The sequence below is a fragment of the Urocitellus parryii genome, chromosome 8 (assembly GCF_045843805.1).
Source record: "Urocitellus parryii isolate mUroPar1 chromosome 8, mUroPar1.hap1, whole genome shotgun sequence".
In the NCBI taxonomy this organism is placed as follows: domain Eukaryota; kingdom Metazoa; phylum Chordata; class Mammalia; order Rodentia; family Sciuridae; genus Urocitellus; species Urocitellus parryii.
Window position 1 is genome coordinate 45,261,126 of NC_135538.1, and position 13,245 is coordinate 45,274,370.

The window sequence follows — 13,245 nt, forward strand, 5'->3', positions numbered from 1 at the left end:
GAACCTATCAGATTCTCTGTTATGATACCTTAGCCCACCATTTGACATTTGAGTTTTGCAGATTTGCTTTTACATTGATAAACCAGATTGGTGTATTTTTAGACAAGCAGAACCTTGATCATTTTCATTTTTAACTATCCCAGATCAACGTGTGTGATTGCACTCAGAGACATGCATGAACTATTTAGGGGGACCTGATCAAAGCTTTTAGGAAAATTCAATGGATATATATTGAACAGTGTCGTTGTCTTTCTTGGTTGACGTCCACAGTTGGTTCTTAAATGACAAGCAGATATTTACAGAGATCCTTGTAATTATTCAAATAACTTCTAACATTGAGGCTTATGTGTTCATACTGTATTTCCTGAAGTCTGGCTTTATATTTGAGAGTATTTAAAGAATGATAATTTGCTTTAGTCTCTGGGTGTGAATGTGGGTGGAGTATTGGTGATTACAAAACAGACAACAAAAAATCCTACCACATTGTGCAGAAAATTAAATTAGGCCATTATTACAATATTTAGTAATCATGATTAATTAACATTATTACATAAAGAGCATTTTTCAACTAGGCAATTTAAATAAGAGAATTTTTCCGTTTTAACGCACATAAAAATGGGATAATCAGTGTTGTGCAAAGCTCTTTGAGCATTGGCTTTCTTAAGAAAAATTATCATTTCTACTAGTTGTAATTAATTGAGAATGTCCATTGTATCCAAATTAATATGTATGTCAGATACACACACTCTCCTGGCATAGTGGTCAGTGTTCTTCTTTAGTATCTGTGAAAAATGTATAATTAACCACCGATTAGCTAGATTACTTAGCCCTGATTTTGTGGCCTTTTTCACTGAGAGGACTGTTTATTTCTTCCATCCCTTTGGAAAAGGTTGGAACTAAAGTGCTGATATGAAGGTAGTCACTTATTATGGGTAAATTAATATGTCTCGTAGTGATAAATTAGTGATAAATTCTAGAAGGTAGTCATTTTATCAGATATTGAATTGCATTTGATGATTTCTAGAAATAATACTTTAGCTTTAAAGAACAAAGATCAAGAGTAGTTTTTTCTTTTTTTTAACCACATGAGAATTTTCATGTCATTTACAGATTTGAGTATCTATTGGGGATAAATAGTTTTTTAAAAAAGAAACAAAGTCTAATTTATTTTTTAAGTAAATTAAGGGAAATAAACTCATGTTTTTGATGTCAGCTATAAAATCTAATTTTGAAGAAAGTCTCATTCTATGAGTAGGAGGTAGTATCCCTTTTTTAAAAAATCTTTAAATATTTAGTTGAGTATTCAGAGTTATAATAAATTAGGCATGTTATTTTTTCAGAAATTATAATTGCATGTTCTGATTCCATGTCCTAACTTAGGTGGTAGCAGCATTTCTCAAAATAAGAAATGCTAGCATATCACAATGTGAGCATGGTTTTTTAATGGGCATAAAGCCCTGGTAGATCTTAGAAAACGGTGAGGAGACATATAGATTTAATTATTTTTTTGTTTGTGTGTATTTTCAGTTATAGCTGATTCATCTGTCTTTGGTGTTAACCTCTACATATATAGCATCTTATACAATTTTAATGGAATCACTTATAAATTGCTGTGGAAAGGCTCATTGTCAGCAATTCGTTTCAAAATAGACCTGTGGATATACTATCTGCAGAATTTTGAGAGTTGCTCCATAAACATTAATTTTCAGAGATCTTGAAATCTTAAAAGAGATTACTTTCTTAATTTCTTATTAAGCAGTTGAATTAGTTTTATTGTTACAATTACATGGATATTAAGATATTTTAGGCCAGTACTATAGGTAGTGCCATTTCAGATTACTGTCTTTGAAACTTCCCACCTGCTTGAGAATTTATTCTGTTGTGAGCCACTTGGTGATGGCTGAGCTGGAGTCATAGGCCCTGATTTGGGTGGTGGTGGTGGTAGTATTAGTAGTAATAGTAGTAGTAGTAGCAGCAGTAGAACCACAAGTTCTGTGGTTTTAGAGATTAATATTTTAAACCTTGTTGTCATAATAAAATAGTTTTATATTACCAAACAGATTCCTCCAGGGTGTGGGTAACATATAACATTTAAATTGGTCTTGTGTGTCCTCCTCAATTACCACTTCTTCTTACCCAAGACTTATGTGTTTAGGTAACACTACACTTAATTTGGTAGTTAGAAAAACACTTTTGCTGGGCACAGGGGCCCTTAAGTTACATTTGTAAATTAAATACAAATTACCTTCATATGACTGTTTCCTGCCATAAATTATTTGGGGGAAGAAACATCAATAAAGGGAAGGGGAAGGCAGAGAATACCAGAGGAGTGCCATTTCAGATTCTTACTATCTTTGAAACTTTCCACCTGCTTGAGAATTCTTTCTGTTGTGAGCCACTTGGTGATGGATGAGCTGGAGTCATCGGCCCTGATTGGGGTGGTGGTGGTAGTAGTAGTACCAGCAGTCATAGAAGGTTTGTTGGAATAGAACAAAGGCTTGAACCAGTACTGTAGAAAAACTCACCTCTGCTGTGAAATACAATTTTCTGCTTGTTCATTCCTTTAAAATAATAGCCAAACAATAGTCTTCTATTGCCTCTTCCTTTCCCTGTGTAACTGCTTAATTAGAATCATTTTTAAGTGATTAACTTTAAACAATAGAGAATCTTTTAACTTTGGTCAAGAGCCACACAGATAATGAACTGGTGATATGCTTGTCCTTGTACTCTTTTAAATCTGTCCATTATTAGAATAGGCTATTTTGCAACTTTGAAGTTGAAGTTTAATGTTGATCCAGTATATATTAATTCAACCTAGTTACATGCCACATGTTTATTGGGCACTTGGGATAAAATAGAAAACAAAAAGAGATATAATCATTGCTGTTGTGAAGCTTGGATTCTATTGGGGGAATTTGTTGGAGAAATAATACCATAAATGAGAAATTGCAGCTTTCATAAGAGTAATGAAAGATACATGGAGTAAATGAGAACTGATTCTGGAGAGTCAAGAAAGGCTCCCTGAGGAAGCTACTATTAAGCTAAGACATAAAAGATGAGTAGGAATTAATTAGACTTGGAGAAGTAGGAATATCATTCCATATTGGAGTAGAGGGGCTACAAAGTGGAAAGCAGTAGAATGAACAAGAGCATAGTGCACTTAAAGATCAGAAAGAGGCTCGATAGGTGTTAGATAAAAGAAGTGAGAGATGAGATAGTTTTAACATGGAAGTACAGACCAAATCTTAAGTGGTTTTACAGGCTATGCAGTACATTGATACTTTCATAGCAATGGAAAGTGTTTTAAACTAGATGATAACCAGATGGTCACCAGATGGTCATTCTGGCTATGGTATGGAGAAAGTTTGGAAGAATAAAAATAAATGCAGAAAATCATTTAGGAGGTTCTTATCATTATCCATGTGACAGTGTGGTGTAAGAAGTGGCAAGGGAGGAAAGTGTTCAGAACCAGAGTGACTTGAGAGGTAAAAAAACAACAGTCCATCTTGAGATGGATTGAAATGGAGGGATGAGAGAATGCAGGGTGACTCCATCATGATAGTCTTGCAGCTGATTGCCAGGTAGATGGATATGAGATATTATTGGCAATAATGATATTGCTAACTCTTATTGGTCAATGCCTATGGGCCAGATTTGGTCCTGAATTTTTTATGTGTATTGATTCATCTAATTCTCATAACAGTCCCATGAGACAGGTTTTTAGTATAGTTATTCCCATCTTATGGGATTAAGTAAGGGTCCTGAGGCTACAGAGCCTGGGAAATGAATTTCTGTATAAAGACACATTTATTACTGGTGGGGGACAAGGAAGGTGGATAGAAAGTAGGCAGAAAATGAGTGTGTCTGCATAGAAAACTTAGAAGGGAGAATGTGGTGTTCAAGGGAAGGGTATCTCATTTTGATTATAAATGAAAAATAATTTTGAACATGTTTCTAAGAAGCATCAAGTTGAGAGAAAAACTGAATATTATAGAAAAAAGGATAATATTAGTAAGATTCTGTGTGAAGAGGAGATAGAAAGTACAAGTAAAAAGAATAGTCTTATATTGAAAGAAGGACAGTTATTAGAGGGAAAGGGAGAGATGATGAGGTTGTGGGGAATTTTTGTGGGTTGGCACTTTCTCTCTCTCTCTCTCTCTCTCTCTCTCTCTTAACCAGGGGTGCTTAACCACTGAGCCACATTTCCATCCCCTTGTTTATTCATCCATTTATTTATATTTTGAGATAGGTCTCACTGAGTTGCTTAGGACCTTGCTAAGTTACTGAGGCTGACTTTGAACGTGCCATCCTCCTGCCTCAGCCTCTCAAACTTCTGGGATTACATGCATGTGCCACCGCCCAGCTTTTCTTCCCTCCTTCCCTCCCTCCCTCCCTCCTTCCTTCCTTCCTTCTCCTATTTCTATAAAATAGAAATAGGCCAGCTGCTGAAATTGGGTGAGAGAAAAGGCTTGAGAATGATACAAGTGGTTTGAATACTTGTGGAAGAGTGAGAAAGCCAGTTGGCCAGAGAGATAGAATGATTGCCAGGTAGGATTAAGTGGTTACCTGGGACTAGTTATCTTAAATTCATGCTGCATGCAGTCTGCCCTGTGGTGTGACTTTCTCCAGCAATATTTACCCTGCAGGCACAGTAATGAGAGTGATATTTGGGTTCCTCTAATGTTGTAGCAAAGGCGGTTTTCTTTCTTCTTTTTTCTTTTTTGTTCTTTTTAGATATGCATGACAATAGAGTTTTGACATATACATAAATGGAGAATAACTTATTCTAATTAGGATCCCATTTTTGTTTTTGGATGTGGAGTAGGAGTAGGAGTTGTTATGTAGACAACAATATTATTGAAATGAAGATGGTCATGGGGATGAAGAAAAGGAGATAGATTGTAAATTAATGAAGTAGAAAGGACAGAAGTTGATCATTATACAGATACAAAAGATAAAAGAAATGGTTAAGGGTGACATCATGTTTCTGTTTGGGAAATATCTTGTCAGATATCTGTAGTGGGTTGAAAAGTGTCTCCCCAAAATTCATGTCTACCCAGAACCTCAGAATGTGACCTTATTTAGAAATAGGTATATAATTTGGGGAGATAAGATCATAGTGGATTGGAATGGATCCTAAATCTAAAAAGAGTGTCCTGATAAGAGATAGAAGAGAACACACAGAGAAGAAGGTTATATGAAAATGGAAGGAGATTGAAGTGATATGTCTACAAACTAAGGAATCACTGGGATTACTAACAACCACCAAAAACTAGGAGAGAATCATGGGATATTTCAACACCTTGATATCAAACCCCTGGTGTCCTGAACTGTGAGAAAATAACCTTGTTATTTTAAGAGACCAAATTTGCAATGATTTGTTATGATGGCCCTAGGAAACCAATATAGTTCCATTCACTGAAGTAAGGAAACCAGGGGAAGGAGCCAGTCTGGTAGGAAAGGTAATAAGTTTAGGATATTATGCGTAGTTAAGATTCTTATCCTCTTTCACATGTTCCTAACATAGTCTCCTAATTGTTTATTAATTTAGCCCCTCCAAACCATATATCTTTGTTGACTGAGTATTCTAAAATGATTCATTTTAGTGGATCATGTCAAAAGGACAAATCTGTCACTCTTCTTTCTATACCTCCATCTATTGCCTAAAATTCAAATTGTTTTAACATGGTGATCAGTATTCATTTGTCTGTCTTTATCACTTGTCACTCATTCTTAGCTGCTTTTGTTTCAGTGAAATAGTCAATTTGTAGTTTTCTAAATAGGCCTTCCTTGTTCATGGCACCTCTGTTTTTGTATCGACTTTCACGTATAATGCCTTTTCTCTCCCACTGTCCACAGTATTAGACGCCCACTCATCTCTTAAGACTCTGTTTACACATCACCATCTCTGGAAGGCTTTCCTCATCCCACCTCTTCTCTGCTCTCTATACGCAGAATCTGTCCTGACACCTTTTGAACTCACTTGTACTATTAGATTTATTATCTTGTACTGTAATTAGTGGTTGCCATATCTCTCTGCCTCCGGAATGTAAGCTTTTTGAGGGTGAGGACCATGTCTTAGGTAAAATAATCTGAACAGTCAAATGCTTTGTGAAAGTTGACTTAATGGGTAGCATTATCTCTTTGTGAATCCATTTGGTTTTTTTTTCTCTGCAGTGCTTCAAAACTACATGGAGTATTAAGTACGTTCCTTTGAGTATGGATGATAAGTTGGTTTATAGTAGCTTACAGAATTGATCTTTGGCCCTTTTTAAAATTTAAAATTAGGAACTCAACTCACATTAAACATCAACTTTTCTGACCTATTTACGTCCTTGTATTTACCTGACAGAGGTTTTCATATCCCAGACCTTTTTTTCTTTACCACTCCATGTATAAGTAGACCTTCTTTCAATGTCATCTTTCTAACTGCCTCCATTTGCCTCATTTTGAACTGATGCGTAAAGACTCCTCTATGATAGTGTTTGCCACACTTTGCATCATAATTAGAAATGTATTTTTTTTCTAATATTGAACTTCTTCAGGGGAGAATTCTTATTTCTTATTTGTTCTTAAATTCTATTGAATATTGTGCACTCAGTAAATGTTTATTTATATGAATAAATTAGTCAAAACCACGCTAGTGTTCTGTAGTATATCTTCAAAGATTACGAGCAGTCCTTTTGTAATATAAACTCCATGAGAGCTGGGATGGTTTCTGTTTTGTTGCTTCTATCTATATCTGTGCTATCACAATGCCCACCATACTATCTAATGGCTGAATCATTTATTCCCCTGATATTTAATTTACGAAACTATGATGTGTGAATTAATTTTTCACAGTTTTCTATTTAAAAAAATGAAAATGTGATTAAAAATGTCATAAGGGTATTGAGTATGGGTTTAATGTTCTTGTGACATTCCTAAAATATCGTGTAGGTTGATCTCCTTATCATCCTACTTCTAAGTTTGATTGTGGAGCAAATGAGTTCTTTGACATTAAAACAGAAACTTCATTTTGAATAATGTGCAGATTGCTTATTATGACTGGCAAGCTCTGCACAGTCTGATCTCTGAATATTCCTCCAGCGACATATCTTACCATTCTTTCCTTTTAACCTACATTACCCAGCCACACAGGTCTCCTTGCAGAATCTTTGAGATAAGATAGGCAAAGTTTTTGATTTCAGGACTGCTTATGATAAAATTTTGAGGACCTCATTTTTAAAATTTGGGATACATGTACTGGTAATTGCTGTGTTAGAAATTAGAACTGAGAAACTTTAAATATTTATTACATAATTTAAAAATAGCAATAATAAGCCCATTACTTTTTTTTTTCTTTTTTACTTTGGTATCAGGGATTGAATCCAGGGGCGCTTAACTGCTGAGCCATATTCCCAACCTGTTTTTTATTTTTTATTTTGAGACAAGTTCTCACTAGATTGCTTAGGGCTTCCCTAGGTTGCTTAGGGCTTCATTAAGTTGTTGAGACTGGCTTTTGAACTTGAGATCCTCTGCCTTAGCCTTCAGAGTCACAGGAATTACAGGCATGCACCATGATGCCAGGCCAAGCCCATTGCATTTTAATATCATTTTAAATTTAAAATAACTATTTTCTAAAACCAAACTAAATTAGTGAAGAAAGTTATGTCAGTTTATATTCTTTCAAATACTTTAAACGTCTGGTTTAATAGAAGACTGTTATATTTTCACATCTTTTTTTTATATTCAATCTGTTGTGCTATGTTGTTTTATTTAAACTATAGGAAGAATATGTGATCTTTGAGAGATTGGTATTTGAAGGAGAAAGGGATGTTTTCATAGCCTTTTCAGATAATTGTTGATGTTCTTTTTTGATAGTAAAAGTGTACAAGAGGTGGTTCCTTAAATGTGGTGTCTGAAACAATATAAATGAATTTTTCATATATTGTTTAATTGACTGAGAATTTGAGTGGATCTTTTTACCCAGGCATGATTTTATAACATCACACATGGATCATTTTGAAGTGGTTTACTGAGTTTTGCAGGTCTTCCAAACGTTGGCACATCTCATACAATATTTAAAAAAATCACATTTGTTAATATCTTCAGTCTCATCAGGAAAATCTTTTAAGTGTTGGGAAATTTTCCAACTCTGACAATGGATTATGGTTTTCCAAAATTTTAATTTTCACTTGAAAGTTCAATGTTTATCTTTGGTAACACATACACTTGACTTTCTTTCCCTTCCTTCCTTTCTTCTTTTTTCTTTCTTTTTTTTTTAAGTAACAAGTTTGCTTTATTCATTCCTAAGAATGTGTCTTGCAAATATTTTAATCTGAATAACTGTTGTTTGTCCTTCATTCAAGTGAAAGTCCTATTCCTTTATTAAGAAAAAAATGTTTAATTTGCAACTCAGGCAATTGTCTAGGTACTTTTTTTTGAGAGAACATAGCTTGTATATAATAGGAATGTTATATGAATACTTTACATTTCATCACTTAGAAGGTTAAAAAAACATGCTCTCAAAAGGATTGTGATTTTTAAAAATTAATAATTTCTACTACTTCATGAAGGATGTCATTAAGTGAACTTCTCAAATGTAGTTGCATAGCAGTGACTGGTAGAGTTTGAAGCTCCTGATTTAATTTGCACTCACCTGCCAGCCTTTTACTCATCATTGCTTTTGTGCCTCAGTATAAACAGTGAAAAAGTCAAATATGTTTTATTATTACAAAAGTAGTTTTGACTTCACAGATCCACTGGAAGAGTCCTACAGAATTTCCCAAATGTGTTCTTTCCACTGGTGTTCTGATAATGATTGAAACTCTTCCCAGAGGAATAACCATGCATCCCTGTCTCGCTAATTCTTTTCTTTTAGTTTCTTTCATAAAGCTTATAATTTATTATTTAACCAGCACTGTAATGACCTTGGGCAGATTACCTAATATCTGTGCTTCAGTTTCCTTCCCTGGACAAAATATGCACATCAGGATTAATGTGAGGCTTAAGATAATTAAAATATGAGTATTTAAAATAATGCCAGCCGGCCATTGTGGCCATGCCAGTGACTCCAGAGACTCTGAAGGCTGAGGCAGGAGCATTGCAAATTCAAGGCCTATCTCAGTGAGACCCTAAGCACTTTAAGGAGACCCTGTCTTAAAAAAAATAAAAATAAAAAGCACTGGGGATGCGGCTCAGTTGTTAAGTACCCCTGGGTTAAATTTCTGGTACCAAAAAAGGGAAAAAAAAAGTGTGGCATTAGCTAATATTATATTGTTACACAATTCATTTTCTTAGTGGGCTGCCCTATGTACCAAACCTCTATAAGGGCAAGATCCACATTTACTTTCTTCACCTATGTTTCCTCAGAACCCAACCCAGTGTTTGGTATATGGCTGTAGTATAGTAAATACTGGTTGAATGAGTATAATTGTGATGATGTGGAAGACTGAAAATAAAAATGTTTGCTTGTATAGACTGCAGAACAGTTTAGGGAGAAAGAATGACAGATGAAATTAGTGTTCATTATGATTGGATAGGAAAAAAAGTAAAGTGCCTAGGTAAAATTTTCTCAGAACTTTCATAAGCTAATGAACAGACTATTTCAGAAGCCTATTCAGACTTGGAATAAGGAGGGTATTATTTTCTAACTTGGGAGGTGGCAGAGATTTTCAAATCTGACTTTTGAATTTGTAGTGTTAGTCTTGTATTTTAGAATAGTACTCATTGGCTTTCTGTAATTTTTGAATAGTAGGAACAACACAGCACCGCAGACACAGGGAGAAAAAAATAGAGGAAAATTATTTTTTAAAATGAATGCATTAAATTAAATATTTTGAATGGATAGAGGAAAAAAAGAATGGATGGAAATTTTCTCATTAGTTACATTCTTCCCTTGACTTTTGTCACAGAATAAAAGATCTTGTGAAGAATAGTTCAACTTCCACTAGCTGTCAGATAGTTTGGGATCCTTTATATAAGAATCTTATGATATATTCTTTTAAAAGTTTAGTTCTAGGAAAAAGGACAGCCTTGCCAGATAAAATGGCCTTGCTTCCTTCAATGAGAGGAGAAATAGGTAATCTGTAAAGATCTCTTATTAGTTGGAAGGTCACTATTAAATTTAGTAATCAATAAGTTGTAAGAGGTATTTTTATAGTGATGTGTTGCAATCTCTGATTTTTATTTTTTACGTTTGTTGTATTGACTATCTGGGCTGTAAAGCATTTTGAAAAGTATGTGCGTACATGATAAATTTTAGATGCTGGATTAAAGAGCACAATTGCTAGAGATTTAAATACTCATACTTTTCATCTTAAATTGTATTTTCAAATGTAAACAGCACTTTTAAAAGCATAAGTTTCTTTTCTGGTAATCACATTTATATACATTCTTTAAGACAAAAGGTGTAGAAGTAATTATAGGTAGATGTGAGATTTTGTGTCTATATATGTGTGTGTGTGTGTGTGTGTGTGTGTGTGTACACACACACGTATATGTATATTTTTTATCAGCATCTTTCTTTGCCATAGTTTAATAGTTACACTGCTATTTGGAGTCAACATTTTTTAAAATTCTGAACAGATTAGGAAAATGTGTCCTTTTATGTGCAGGCATGTTTGTGTCTGTTTGCATGCCTGCATGTGTGTCTGTGTGGGTTCATGTGACAAGAATATGTATCCCAGTGCTTGGTCAGTGTGCATTCGAGGTATGGTGTATATGATGGGAAAGGTTTCAGAATTTTTTGCTTACATATTAATTTATTTGTTTTGGTTTTTGGTGCTGGGGATCGAACCCAGGGCCTTGTGCATGCAAGGCAAGCACTCTACCCACTGAGCTGTATCCTCAGCCCCTTGCTTAGTATAGTTCTAAGATTTGGGAACGTGATCTCATTTGGAGCTCATGGACTGCTTCATCAGTTCTCTTCTTATTGCTGGAACTACAAAAGATGTCACAAGATGAGTTTTAATCCAACGTAGTTTGTAATTTGGGGCAATTCACATAATAAGCTCTTTGTCCTCAGTTCCTACATGTGCAAAATTAGGATGTTTTATCATATTTTTAAAACCTTTTTATCTTGGACCTTCTAAAATCTTATCAAAAGTTTATATATTAAAATTAGGGAATGTGCTGGATCCAATTTCCCTGCTGTGCAACTTTATCTTTGTTAATTTCTGGTTCTAATTTGATTCTCCCCCAAACCAGGAGGTTTTTAAGGGGATGCTTAAAGTAAAAATAATTAGTATTTTTATCTATACAATGATTTAGAAATAAAATCTAGTTTATATTTGGAAAGAAAAAAGTGCAGCTGTTATGTATTTTTGAAGATTATATAGGCAGAGGATTTAGGTCTAGATAAAGTGGAATAATAGCTAATTCTGAATGAAACAATTATTTTGATTTTGGTGCTACATATTAGAATCTAGAAGTTAAGAATTATATTAGGAAGGAATTATCTTCATAGAAAAGTTTGGATGCTTTGAAGAGAGTATGTGATGAGAAATAGAATACTAATGACTTCTAAATACTAATGAATAGTGATGACAGTCCTGAAATGCTACTTAGGTAAAATGCTTCTCTTTCTTTTCCATTCCTGGTAATTCATTTCTACTTTGTGCAGTATACCTTGAATTTTTAAATTCATGAACATGTAATAATTTTACATATAGCATGGATGTTTCAGTACATGTATACATTGTGTAATGATCAAATTGGGATAATTAGCATATTCATTGCCCTAAACAATGAGACAATGTTCTCTTTATAATGAGAACATTGGAAATCCACTCTTCTAGCTATTGTGAAATATACATTATTGTTAATTCTAGTCCCTCTACTATGCAATAGAACACCAGAATTTATTCATAATTGTAATTGTACCCATTGATTAATCTCTCCTCATCTACCTTACCCCGTCCCCACCCTAGTAACCATTATTGTGCTCTCTACTTCAATGAAAATGGTTTTATTTAGATACCACATATGAGTGAGATCATGCAGCATTTGTCTTTTTATTCCTGGTTTATTTCATTTGATAAAATGTTCCCCTGGTTCATCCATGTTGCCACAAATAACATCATTTTTTTTAATGGTTGAACAGTATTTTATTGTATATACATTCATTATATTTTCTTTATCCATTCATCCATCAATGGACACCTATGAAGTTGCTTCCATATCTTGGCTAATGTGAGTAGTGCTGCACTAAACATAGGAGTACAGGTATTTTTTCGATGTATTGATTTCATTTCCTTTGGGTGTATATACAGTTGTAGGATTGCTAAGTCTTACAGTAATTCAATTTGTAGTGTTTTTTTTTGAGAGAATTTTTTTTTTTTTTTTTTTTTTTAGTATTTATTTTTTTAGTTCTCCGCGGACACAACATCTTTGTTTGTATGTGGTGCTGAGGATCGAACCCGGGCCGCACGCATGCCAGGGAGCGCACTACCTCTTGAGCCACATCCCCAGCCCCAATTTGTAGTTTTTTAAATGGAAATGCCATACTGTTTTCTATAATGGCTATGCTAATTTGGATTATTTTCTCTCCATATCCTTGCCAATGCTTATCTTTTTTTTAATAGTCATTATAATTGGAGTGACATATTTTGTTGTAGTTTTGATTTGTACTGTTTCCCTAATGGTTATTGTACTGAGCACTTTTTCATGTATCTATTGGCCATTTGTATATCCTTTGAGAAATGTCTTTTCAGTTCTTTTGTCCACTTTTAATTGAAATGTTTGGTTCTTTTGTTTTGAGTTTTTTGAGTTCTTTATGTATTTTGGATGTTAACCTCCTATCAGATGTCTAGTTTGTAAAGATAGTTTTCTATTGTGTGGTTTATCTCTGCTTTGTTGTTTCCTTTGTGTGCTGAAGCTTTTTAATTTGATGTTCCTGTCTTTATTTGCTTTTCTGCCTATGCTTTTGAGGTCATAAAACATTGATAATTGAAGAAATTGAAGAGGACACAACAAAATGAAAAGAAATTGATATTTATGCATTAGAAAATATAATATTGTTATTCTTGTTACTCAAAGCAGTCTACAGGTTGAGAGTAATCCCTGTCAAAATGCTAATGACATTCTTCACAAAAGTAGAGAAAACAATCCTAAAATTTGTATGGAACCAACCACAGAACACTCAAAAAATCAACTCAGAATGATTCAAAGACTTAATGTAAGACCTGGAATTATGAGACTATGAGAAGAAATCACAAGGGCAGAGCTTCGTGACATTGGCCTTGAATTTTTATCTATCCCTGA

At 34.1% G+C, this 13,245-nt stretch overlaps 1 protein-coding gene across 2 annotated transcripts in view; it reads left to right on the forward strand.

Moving 5' to 3' along the window:
- Window positions 1-13,245, forward strand: part of Gopc (golgi associated PDZ and coiled-coil motif containing) — a 42,015-nt gene that overhangs the window by 785 nt on the left and 27,985 nt on the right. The window lies entirely within an intron of this gene.